We start from the raw sequence: 13,524 nt of genomic DNA on the forward strand, positions 1-13,524 counted from the left end.
ATAACTAATATGTAACGTTTGCCGTATTCAGTCCTCCAGAAAAGTTACTGGAAAGAACAAAGCCATAAAATGTACCCAAATCACAAAATGGTTTGGAGCGCAAAAACAATTGGTGTGCATCGTTGTCTATGTACTGGGCATTGCAATTCATTAAACACACATCTCATTAGAAATGCCCCACCTTACTTCTGTTAAAAACTGTTAAAGCCAGAAAGTTGAATATGAGGCTAACTTAACTGCGGTAACATTAAGGCTGAGGTATACAGTCTGTGTGAATGGTTGCGACAGAGGTGAAAGGCCATGAAAAATACTTTTTTCTTTCATTATCGGTAGTCAAACAGTAAAAATAGTAAAACAGGTATAAACAGGCAAAATAAATACAATAAATAGGTGTCAGTAATGACAAAAAATATTAGGGGAACTCAGCAAACCGAGCAAAGTGGCAAACATAGTATGTCTTGATGCAACCGAACCAAACATCAGTGTCAACAATAAATGCACAAAATATAGCCTGCGTGCAATAAACTGTAAGGATGTTATATAAGTTCTTATGTAGTGCTTTTGAATGATTACTTGAATATGATTTGCGAATTGACGGAATACAGGGTTATGCAGGGCCGTGCAGAGATGTTTGAAGGGGCACATAGAACCAAGCTAAATAACGACCCACATTTATCAGGAATCTAATATGGAATTGCATCATACTCACTGTCATCGGGTGAGAACAATGCAAAGCAAACGTAGCTTATGTTTTACCTGATGGGGCACGATGTTGCTGTTGAGGGGTTGCTGCTGCCCCTGCTGCTGATAGTGCTGGACGGCAGGGCTGTGTTGTGCACATACAGTGACGTTTTACACATTCTCCAGAATACTGTACATACTACGGCCACAAGTTTGCATCATGGTGCTGATCCAGAATCCTTCCCTTATCATGTATTCATTGTGCTATAATAATAAAGCAATAAGAATAGAAAATATACAATAATGTATTTATGATGATTCAGTTTGCTTGACTATCCACTCTGTGCAAGGCAGCAAGCTTATTAAATGTTTAAATTGTAGTGGTACAATAATTTTGCTTCTGTAAAATCTGCATTTTGTCATATTTGAAATATAAATCTAATACACTCTGTATATAATTATAATTTTCTTTAAAATACAGTGTGTGTTTTTATATCGTAATAGTCCATAATTATGTAGATATGCAGTTAGATAGTTTTTAGTGAAATATAAGCCCTCCAGAAAGGCAGGGGAAAGCCTGGTAACTTACTTTAAAACAAAATATGTTCCCTAAAATGGTGGACAGAGTTAGACCCATGACACTCTCACCCAGTTAGCTAGCGGCTAATGACCACCACTACTTGTGCAGTTAATAAAAGGACAGGTAATGTTTTGTCGCGCTGTTGCACACTGTGCAGACACAGCATTCTCATTTGTTTCAATTCGTCAGTTGCCACAAGACAATTTAAAGTGTACATAATCACCTAATACTCCTGTCTGCGATAGACAATAGTGTACGCTGTACACCTTTACTGGTTTTTGTTGCATCACTCTGCGTCTCCCAAATAATTTCTGTGTTTCCCCTACAGCTCTGCACCGCCCAGCCAGCAAAAAATGCACGTGCTCTTTGCGAGCTTGTTCCCGGCTCGTAACCAGCGCGCTCTGCCGTCAAGGGTGAGCATTGGTTAATGGTCATCATGTGACTGATGCAAGCTAGATATTTTTATTTAGCAAAATTGAGATTAATAGTGGGGCGGCATGGTGGTGCAGTGGTTAGCACTGTTGCCTCACGCCTCTGGGACACGGGTTTGACTCTCCACCTGGATCACATGTGTGTGGAGCTTGCATGTTCTCCCCATGTCATCGTGGGTTTTCCGCCGGGTACCCTGGTTTCCCCCCCACAGTCCAAAAACATGCTGAGGCTAATTGGACTTGCTAAATTGCCCGTAGAGATTGAATGGTGTGTGAGTGTGTCCTGCGATGGGCTGGCCCCCCATACTGGGTTGTTGCCAGCCTCATGCCCATTGCATCCGGGATAGGCTCCGGACCCCCCGCAACCCAGTAGGATAAGCAGTTTGGAAAATGGATGGATGGATGATAAAATTAACGTATGCTATTAACGTCTTATAGCATTAAAATACATTATTAACGTCTGTTTCCAATGTTAATAATATGATTTAAATCGATCACCAAAATAATAAGTATATATGTAATGGAGCGTTTGTGTGCCGAGTAGGTATATTCAAACCACTGTGGGGAGTTCGGTTAGAACTCTGATATAACCGCAAACAGAATCTGGATGACTCAAACTTCTTTTAATGAAGACTCTTATTTGCGAGTTTTCGGCAACCGTTATCACTTATTACGTGTAAAATAGTGTGTGGTCTGTGAACATAAATAACATACAGTCGGGCTCGGCTTCACAGGCCATCCATGTGGTGGACACTTCACATGGGTCCATTCGGCTGACGTCATACATATCCAGATGAGCGAGTCCTCGCGTGATGTCATCAACTGGGTTGTCTCCTGCTGTCAGCTCCTGGATCTCCGCAACTCGAGTACCCACAAATACTTTGTCGCGACATGAATCCGACAACACCCATGTAAGGACAGTCAGTGAGTCAGACCACAATGTGCAGCTACGGATGGGAAGGGTTAGTTCAGTGGATATAACCTTGTAAAACTGCGCACCTGTGAGGGCTGCACACAGCTCCAACCGTGGAATGGACTGCTGCTTCTGGGGTGCGACGCGGGAGCGTGCCGCAAGAGAGGAGACCTCGATGTCGCCCCTTTTAGCCTCAGTCCTGAGATAAGCAACAGGTCCATATGCCTGCTCTGAGGCATTGCGAAACACATGAATGTCTCTCATACGGCTGGAGTTGTCCATTTCTGGGCTGGAGTAACACCTGGGTAATGCTATCTTTTGCAGGTGTTCCAGCTCTGCCTCCCAGGTATGCCGTGAGTGCAGCAGTTCCTCTGGTAGATGGGGATCATCCCACTCCCCTTTCTTGTCCCACAGGCGCTACACAAATATCTTTGCTTGTGTTGTATAGGGTACTAAGTAGCCAAGAGGGCCATATCAGCTAATAAGAACTTTATATACGTTTCTCATAGTGGCTACGGAATACTCAACATGACAATTCTTCCAAAATTCAGTTCCAAAACATACGTATTTTAAAGTGCGTGTTTATAATTCAACCACATGAATTCAGTTAACTTAATTTAGCTTCAAAATAAATTTGAAAAGAAGAAATTCAGTTGAAAATATTCCATGTGTTTTATTCGCATCTTTATTATTCAAGCAGTAATATTCAGTCGTCTTATTTGTGCTTTACAATATTCAGTCCCGTTATTTTCGCTGTTTCAAATACGCTGCCAGAATTTCAGTGGTTTAAAATACGGTCCAAAATTCAACCCTCTACATCCAGGACCAGCAGGATGACTAATAGAATGCAGATAGAGTTCGTCTAACTGCTGTCCAAAATGGAGCCAGCGGGAAATACAAGTACTGATTGACTTGGCAGCAGATTTTTGTTGATTGTGTTATTTATGTTTCTTGTCGTTTACTAGTCAATCCGATAACTTATTGCGCCCCCAAGTAATAGGTTTTTATGTAAGTACTTCGCTAGCTGCATTAATTATCACCAAACTTATCTTGCTTAACGTAAGATGCCTGCGGGCACCTACAAGGTCCGTTAGCTTGCAAGCTGGCCAGCTAGGTAGTTGGGATGGGATAGTACTCGACTTGGAGACTGACAGGGCCGCAATGTCTGCGATGACACCAGAAGGGACCTTAAAAGGACTTTTTGAAAGTATGATATGCCTAATTAATTAAGGAAAAGACGGTGAAGATGAAACGGCATCCGACTGGGCTGGGCCGTAAAATATCGTGTCGTGTTTATGAACATTCATATTGTCATCAGTGTATAGTTGTCAGGATTCGCGGGTGCGGACGGGTAGGCAGGCAGGGAAGAACGAAATAGGTAGCCGAAAGCCGGGGAAAACTGGGGATTTATTAAGGGGAAGACGGCTACGGGGAGACCAGGACATCGGAACGCTACTAACATCAATGATGGACAAAAGGCAGGGCAAGACGTGGACTGATATCCATATCCTCTTCTCATGACTAGCATTAACTGTTTTGACTGTTTGGACGTCTTTCTTCATCTCCTGAATTTCTTGAAAAAGAAATTCGGACTGCTCTTTTAGAGCTTCAATAGACTCTGTATTCTTTGTTATAACTGTGCAAGACTATTGGTACTTTAATTTTGATTGCTATCATTCTCATGATATTTTCCTGCAGCTCAGATAAACTAGGTTCACCTTTTCCTTTTTTAGGGAGTGCTGGTGACTGTGACGCCTGACTCGTCCGCTCCTCATGTGTGCCACGCCCCCTGATTACCCATGTGTGCTTCCCCGATTGTTTCCAGCCCTGTCCGGTTATGTTGCCCTGCTTTATTGTATTTAAGTCCTGGTCTCCCCTGTTTCCATGTCTGTCATTGATGGTTGTTTCGTGGTGTTTTTTAGTGGATGTCCGTGCCTGTCCCTATTAAACCCTCATTTGCCCCGATTCCTGCCTGCCTGCCTGTTTTTGGATCGCTCGCGCTTCCTGAGCGATCTTCCGTCCGGCTCGTCTCGCCGTTACCGTGACAGAATGACAGACCGAAAGAAAAAGAGGAAGCAGAGGAAAGGAAAGCCCCAGCCGGAGCCCATCAGCCTGGGCACGTGCTCCCTCGCCCACTCCTGGCCTCTCGGAGAGGAAGAGAGAGAGGAGCTCGTCCGGGCCTCCATTCCTGAACCGCTCCCCATGGGAGCCTACTACCTGGCGAGGCTCGGGGCTTCCAGCGAGGACGAGGAGGACACACCCTTCTCGTTCCCTGAACTAGAGCCGATCACTCTGGACCAGCTACCGCCCCTGAGCCGGTATAATTACCGACCCGAGCGTATGGCGAATTGGGGGGGTTTTAGGGCTGTCAGGGACTCGATCCCTCGAGTACCCCGGGTCCCGAAGAGGACCGCGCCCGTATCCCCTTCCCGGGACTTCCCAGTCCCGCCACCGCCGGTTGTCCCTCCAGAGGCGCCTCCCTCATCCCTGCCAGAGGCAGTGACCACTCTGGCAGGCAGGTTTTTCGCCCTCCAAGGGCTCAAAGGTAGATGTTGCTAATGACTAAGGGTTATCAAAGCCAAAGTTGCTTAGGTAAACATTGTCAAGTAGGTATTAGGTGAGAAAACCAAAAGATCTTGATTCAGCCCCACAAACACACGAATGCACCGGCCGCCATCTTAAAAAGTACAACACTAGTACTCCATATTCAAATAGTCCCATTAAAAACTACAGCCCCCAAACATCAAACTGCATGCTTCTATGTCACCTACACTTCATTAAGCAATATTAACACAAGTAACATGTTTCATCACTTAAAGCCAATCTAACTTTTTAAAAATAAAGTCTGTTTCAACTGGACTTTTACCTAAGTAAAACAAACATTTTATGTTCTAGTTTTCTTAAAACTACTGAAACAAATAATTGGCTACACTGCAGTTCCGCTGTTTTGTTTGGCACCCCTGCGTGTCCTGCATTGTGTGGAAAAAACCTGAAGGCTGAGGAATGTTATGTAACACAGCTAGAATGTAAAAACTCTCTCTGGTGTAATTCACTGCGTAAAACCAATGGTGCTAAGTGTGGTGTCTTCTTCATAACACTCCCTGATGTTTGTGTCCGTGACCATGAGATAGGGTGGGCTGCTTTTCTTCCTTCCTTTGACTAGTATTCCTCCTAAATTGTTCATCTGTATTTGCTGCATTGGTACTTGTTGATGTGCGTGTGCCTTGTGTCACGATCGCCGTTTAACGGGAGCGGCGGACGGGCAGGAAACAGGCAAGGCAGGCAGGATACGGGGAAATACGGGGATTTATTAGGAACACGGGGTGCAGGAAACATCTCACGCAGACGGACTTCAATGACGGACACTGAACTCTAGTAAGACATGGACTCAAATAGACAGGACTGATTGAAAATAATCGGACACAGCTGGGTACGATCAGGGAAGCACACGTGGATAATCAGGGGGCGTGGCACACACGGTGGTCGGACTGTCCGGGACCTCCTCGGGGACTAGGGCAGGAAAGTCTGGAGCTGGGTCAGGGACAGGAGTGGGGCCAGGAACAAGAGCCCCAAGGGGCACAGTCATTTGAGGCAGAGGGAGCGCCTCGGGTTCTAGGGCCGCAGGGGGCAGCGGAGGCGGCTGCTCGGGCTGCGCAGGAGCTACGGGCGACGAAGGCGGCTGCTCAGACGCTGTAGCAGGAACCCAGGACTTTATGCTCAGCCCACTGCTGTTAACTCCGATGACTCACAACTGAGCAGCAATGCACATTTCGAATCACATCATCAACATCAGGCTGATGACAAGACTGTGGGTCTCGTCAATAAAAACGGTGACTCAGCATACAAAGAGGAAGTGTGATGACTATCGGACTGCTGCAGAGCCAACAACCTGTCTCTGAATGTTGACCAAAGAAATGGTTGTTGACTTTAGAAGAACACAAAGCACAGAGTGACCACTCTCTGCTGCACATCGATGGCTCATCTGTGGAGATCGTAGAGAGTACCAGATTCCTTGTTGTCCATCTGGCGGAGAATCTCACCAGGTCCTTCAACATCAGCTCCATAGTAAGGAAAGCACAGCAGCACCTCTACTCTCCACGGAAGCTCAGAAAAGCCCATCTCCCATCCTCACACTCTATTGGGGAACTGTTGAAAGCACCCTGAGCAGCTGCATCACAGTCTGCTTTGGGAACTATGTCGCCTCAGATCGCAAGTCCCTACAACAGATAGTGATGACAGGTGAGAAAATCATTGGAGTATCTTGTTAGAGAAATATGTACTTTTTTTATTATCATTTTGCTAGACGCTTGGAAACAACACCCTGCCGCAGCTTGATCTTAATTGAGCAATAACACGTCTCAAGAACTGTCGCTTGAATATTTCCACCCCATATATGGTGACAAACAATGTTCAATGTCAGTTGCATATCCTGTTTGTGTACCTCAATAAAAGACACTGCGAGGGGAGTTCCTTTTTCGAAGTTGGCCGAGTTCGACTGAGAGGCTGACACCTCGAGGTCAGGACCGGGCTTCCCTTTGTAAGGAAAAGTGGTAAAAATGCCCCAAGGTTCTTGGTTGATCATTTGAATGCAGACAATGTTAGGAATTTATGATCATGGGGGAAGCCAGGGAGAGAATGGGGGTTCCAGTTGGCACCACTAGGGTGATAAGGATAAGATAAGGTGATAAGAATTTAATTACAATGATCATAAAAGTCTCTACCCTGTTCTGTCCTGTCCCCGTCTCAGGATCCTCACACTCCAGGGGGTCACTCTTTATATGTAAATTCACTCACAACACCTACACACAACACCTTGGTGGGGAGGGCCTTTTTGGGTATAAAGGGGGGTGAAGAACTGTCTTCAATTTGTGTCTGAGCTGCCTTTCAGTACCCGGTGTGTCTCTACACTGTATTACATTGTATTATTTTTGCTGTTCAATAAACCATCATTTTGCTGAAACTGCGGAGACTCTGCAAGTGGATTCCCTACACCTTGCAGCAAGTAAAACGTCATCACAGCTGTCTGTGTTGTTCTGTGTTCAGAGACTGGTTTGTTTCCAGCGCATCTTCAGAAGAAGATAACCCTAACATATCTCTCCCCTCCATCACGGATATTCACACCACACACTGCATCCGCAAAGCCACCACCATTGTGGATGACCCCACCCACCCCTCACATTATCGTTTCACCCTCCTGCCTTCTGGAAATAGGTCCCGGAGCATTCGGGCCTTTACAGCCAGACTCAAACAGCTTTATCCCCCATGCCGTCAGACTACTGAACTCTCAGGGACTAATCTGATACCACACACACATACACTCATTAACACACTTTATTATTTAACTACTATTTTTTTATCTTATTGTAGCCATGTTTACAGTTACTTTTATTTATTTTTATTGCTACCTCATTGCACAACCAAACTGCACCTTATCAGTATTGGGTTTACTGTGCTGTTTGTGCTCGTTGGTGTCAGTTGTCCTCTCTTTTTGCACTGTCCTGCAATGTTTGCACAGTTTTTGCTCATTATGCACCATACAGTATGTTGCTAGGTTGGTATGTGTTAGTCTTGTGTTAATTTAAGTAGCACCTTGGTCCGAGGGAAACAGTTTCTTTTGTAACTGTACTATACTCAACTGTGTAAAGTTAAAAATAACATTAAAGACCTACTTGACTTGACTTTTACTGATAACAGGTGCTAAAGTGAAGTGACTTGCTTCTGGGAAAGATCTCCAGCTGAAATTCTCTACAACAATTATGGGAGAAATATGGGAAGGACGCGGCGTCAGACCTGCCCCAGTGGGACGAATGTGGTTTTCCTAGAAACAGCAGCTTCAGTCCCAATCAGATAAGCCAGATGCGTTTGAAATTAGAGGAACAGGATCAGACTGGTTGCTCAGGTATTAATGTGGTAGAACTAAAACGGAGACAAATTGGAAGGTGTTTCAATTGTGGGAAAATGAGACAAAGCAGGCAGAGGAGATGCGGGTGGCAAAAAAGCATGAGATAAGGAATGCAGAGAATGTGGATGAGGGTGAGACTCCTGTGAAAACTGTGTATTGAAAATTAGGGCCACAGTATTGTCATCCATCCTGTCAGGGTATGTGGAAATACACTGAGGGTAAATGGCCTAATGCAGGAAGTGTATTAATCCTATAACATCCAGCTGATTCAGGCTGTTGGGACAGTGTGGGACTGCACTCTTCTGGCTGGGACCTCGAATAAATGAATGAATGTTACATGTATACAGCCCTTTTCTAAGATACACAAAGAGCTTTACAGAGGAAATGGGGAGCCACTTCAACCCAAAGGTGAGGCAGCAGGAGAGGGGGCCCAGGCAGAGAGAACAGCCAACAAGAGGGGTGCTTCCACAGACAGGACGGGGGCCCCGGCAGACCAACGCTGACGACTCCTGGGACCAAGTCAACAGAGCAGCTGTTGTCATTGTGACTCACCCTCATACATCCATCCATCCATTGTCCAAACCGTTTATCCTACTGGGTCGCGGGGGGTCCGGAGCCTATCCTGCAAACAATGGGCACAAGGCAGGGAACAACCCAGGATGGGGGCCAGCCCATCGGAGGGCACATTCACACACCATTCACACACCATTCACACACACATGCACTCCTACGGCCAATTTAGCAAGAGAGAACATGCAAACTCCACACACATGTGACCCAGGCAGAGACTCAAACCGGGGTCCCAGAAGTGTGAGGCAACAGTGCTAACCGCTGCACCACCATGCCGCCCCACTGTTGGTTACATGTGTACATATTTTGTCTGATCTCTTCACCACCAGGTGGCAATATAGCAGCTCCAGAGTTGTTGATGGCTAGAGTAAAAATAAAAACACAGTAGCACAGAGGTGTAGCTAAAAATTCTGGGCCCCTGACAGAATGTCACCTTGCGCCCCTCTATCGAATTTTACATACTGGGAGAGAGATTTGTTGAGCCATCTTCCAATCTAATCCAATCCAGCTTTATTTAAAAAGCACTTTAAACAACCTTATCGACCAAAGTGCTGCACAAAGGAATAAATAAAAATATTCACAAACTTAAAAACGAATTAAAATAAATTTAATAAAAACCAAAACATTAAATGTAAGTAAATGGCCATTAATAAAATAAAAATATTATATTAATAATTATTTATGAATATATAAAAATTTATATTAATAAAGAAAAGGCTAAGATTGAAATAAAATTTACTATTAAAGTTAATATCTCACAAGGTGTCCAAGGAGAAGAGATGAGTTTTAAAAAGAGATTTAAAGATTTAAAGAGAAGAGGCCTCTCTAATGTGAAAAGGCAAATCATTCCACATTTTAGGAGCTGCGAATGCAAAAGCTCGATCCCCTCTAAGCTCACGCTGAGTCTTAGGAACCATCAGGAGCAGCTGATCAGCTGACCTGAGAGAGCAGGTGGGGGTGTAAGAGTGAAGCAGCTCACAGAGGTCAGGTGGAGCAAGACCCTTGAGGGCTTTAAAAGCAAATAACAGAATTTTAAAATGAATCCTAAAATGTACGGGCAGCCAGTGGAGTGAGTCTAAAATGGGGGAGACATGCTCATATTTCCATGTGCGGCAGTATTTTGAACCTTCTGGAGGTGAACAATAGTGGAGCCTCTAACCGCAACATAGAGGGCGTTACAGTGGTCCAAACTAGTACCGACAAAAGAGTGGATTACTGTCTCAAAGTGCTGCCTAGAAAGAATTGGCTTTATTTTGGCCAACTGCCTCAATTGTAAAAAGCTTGACTTGACAACTGATCTTATCTGCGTGTCAAACTTAAGGTTGGTGTCGACTTTAACCCCTAGGTGTGTGATGACTGGTTTACAATATTGTTCCAAGGAACCTAAAATTACAGTGGAGGTCAGAGGAGTGGAGTTACCAAAAACCAACACTTCTGTCCATTACCTCCCCACTTCCTTGTTAGTTACATTATTTGTTCTGCATTACTGTACTGCTTTGGAGCCTTTTGATATTAAGGTGAATAACACAGTGAAAAAAGAGACAGATGCATTGACAGCAGTTGTGGCCACACTTTGGACTGGGAGTGTAAGAGCAAAGGAAACTGAATCCACTATGTTCTGTCCTGTAAATTTTTATTAAACAACACATGACACACATACGAGTCCTGTTTTAACTTTCAGGGCTGATGGTCTGCAGCCTGGCTTGTGGTCTACAGTGCAGCGCAGGTGCAGTCACTGTGCTGAGCCCGGCGTTATAGTAATGATGCAGCCTTTCACACTGACCAGTGAGAAATAACCTTGAAAATGACTGTGCTCTTTGTGGTTCTCCTTTTGGAAACATCTTACCACCAAGCAACAGACATTTGACAACAGACTTCTACTCATCAATTATCAGAAATGTCATGCAGTAATCAGAGGTTAGACGGAAAAAATGACTTTTGTATTTTTCATCTTTTATCTTGGAGCAAACAGTTTTAATTGATGTACATGAGAGTAAATGGTGAATCAGTTTATTTGCTTTCTAGCTTTCTAGCACTTGGCTACCCAACCATTCATCAGTATGTGACCACTGCCATCTGGCTGAGTAAGTCTACTGTAATACTATTATTACAGTAGTATTATTAGTATTATTATCAGCTTATTGTGAGAATGGGGTGTGGGAAAAATGTCTTAAATGCAGACTGGTTACGGTGATCAGGAGCTTACTAATGAAAATGAGAAGAGCAAAGGGTTTGAACATCATAGTGGTTCCACTTGTTTTGAATCAGCCAGTGAGAAACTGACAAAGGGACCGGAAACAGGGAGGTACATGCTACAGAGCAGGCTGATCTGATTGGCTGTTCACACAGGTTTGCACGGCACTGCAGTGATTTACATTTTAATTTTTCTGGGTGTCTGTTAGCTTAACCCTAATAAATCAGTTTCACTTGTTGGATTTCCACTTATGGTCCAGCATGGTGGTGCAATGGATAGCACTATTGCCTCACACTTCTGGGAGCTGGGTTTGAGTCACGGCCATAACACCATGTGTGTAAAGTTTGCATGTTCTTCCTGTGTTGTTGTGGGGTTTCCTCCAGGTTCTCTGGTTTCCCCCCCCCCCCCCAGTCCAAAAACATACTGAGGCTAATTGGAGTTACCAAATTGCCTGTAGGTGTGACTGGTATCTGTGCCCTGCGATATGCTGGTGGCCCATGCTGGGTTGTTCCTTGCCTCACACCCATATCCTCCAGGACAATGTACGCTACTGTAATACAGAATTGAGATCTTGCAAGTACAAGTATGAGTACGTTGGAGGGCACGTCAGAGGCGGAAATGCTGTAGGTGACGTCAGACGCCGGAGACTTGGCGGAAAATCTGAATGAACAGCGAGGGGAATTTGGAATCTCTTGTGGAATATATCGACTGGTACTTCAACATTATAGTCATGAAGAAGAACGCAGATGCATCTTCTCCAGCCAAAAGCGAGACACCGTCCTCCAAAAGAAGTTGCCCGGCAGACTCCCCTGGCACAGCATCGCCGACTGGTAAAGACTTTGCCGACATCCTGGATTCAATCGACAAACGATTGTCCAGCTTCGACGAGAGGTTGGCTGTCGTCGAGATTCTACATCAGGAATTCAAATCCCCGAGGGAATCTTTGGAATTCAACCAGCAGCAGGTGGAAACACTCGCTGCTGAAAACACCTCACTATGGGACTCGGTTAAGTCTCTAACTGAAAATGTGACCCATCTAAATGAAGAAAATAAAAAAATAAAAGAGACTGTCGTCGATCTACAGGCCTGTAGCATGAGAAATAACCTGGTGTTTTCAGGCATCCCAGAATTACCGTCAAAACCTTTATCAAGAACCACCTGAAGCTTTCAGAGGACACTGAAAAACATCTGCTTTGAGAGAGTCCATCGGCTGGGAGCCAAGAGGCCTGGTGCACTGAGACCGTATCCTATTGTGGTTAAATTTGGATATTTTAAGCAGAAGGAGCAGGTGAAGAGCCGCGGCTGGGAGCTGAAAGGAACAGACTTTGTCGTAAACGACCAGTTCCCCAAAGAGATCCTGGAGCGACGCAAAGTTCTGTTCCCAATCCGACGCAACTTTATTTAGAAGGGTTCCCGAGCTCTCATCGCCGTAGACCAGCTCTACGTGGATGGGCAGCTGTACGGCGACCCCAGTACCACTCCCTGGTAGCCAGCTTAAACTACAGGCAGACGTTTTATTACAAGAGACTCATAGACCTGCCAAAGGATGAACTTAAAACACCCGAGTTTCCCAATGTGTTCTCAGCCTGCTATAACTCTAGGCAAAGTGGGCACTAGGGGGCAGCGTGTGGCTCAGTGGGCTAAGCCTGTATCCTTGTAATCAGAAGGTCGCAGGTTCGAACCCAGCCTCAGCACGTCTGCGGCTCCTTGAGCAAGACCCTTAACCCCCAGCTCCCTGGGCGCCACTATGAGTGGCAGCCCTTCGTGGTCAACTTACTCCACAAAGAGCAAGTTGAGGAGGCGTAAAGATTATTGATCCCCTGTAGGGAAATTAAGTTATTTATTTATTATTATTATTATTATTATTATTATTATTATTATTATTATTATTATTATAATAAAGAGGGGTAGCAATTCTAATACATCTATCCACCCATCCATTTTTCAAAGCGCTTATCCTACTGGTTCGTGGGGGGTCCGTAGCCTGTCCCAGAAGCAATGGGCAAGTGGCAGAGAACAACCCAGGATGGGGGGCCAGCCCATCGCAGGGCACACTCACACACTATTCACTCTCACACGCACACCTAAGGGCAATTTAGCAACTCCAATTAGCCTCAGCATGTTTTTGGACACTGGGGGGAAACCGGAGTACCCGGAGGAAACCCCACGATGACATGGGGAGAACATTCAAACTTCACACACGTGACCCAGGCAGAGACTCGAACCTGGGTCACCCAGGTGTGAGGCAACAGT

The sequence above is a fragment of the Brienomyrus brachyistius genome, chromosome 20, assembly GCF_023856365.1.
Source record: "Brienomyrus brachyistius isolate T26 chromosome 20, BBRACH_0.4, whole genome shotgun sequence".
Taxonomy (NCBI): domain Eukaryota; kingdom Metazoa; phylum Chordata; class Actinopteri; order Osteoglossiformes; family Mormyridae; genus Brienomyrus; species Brienomyrus brachyistius.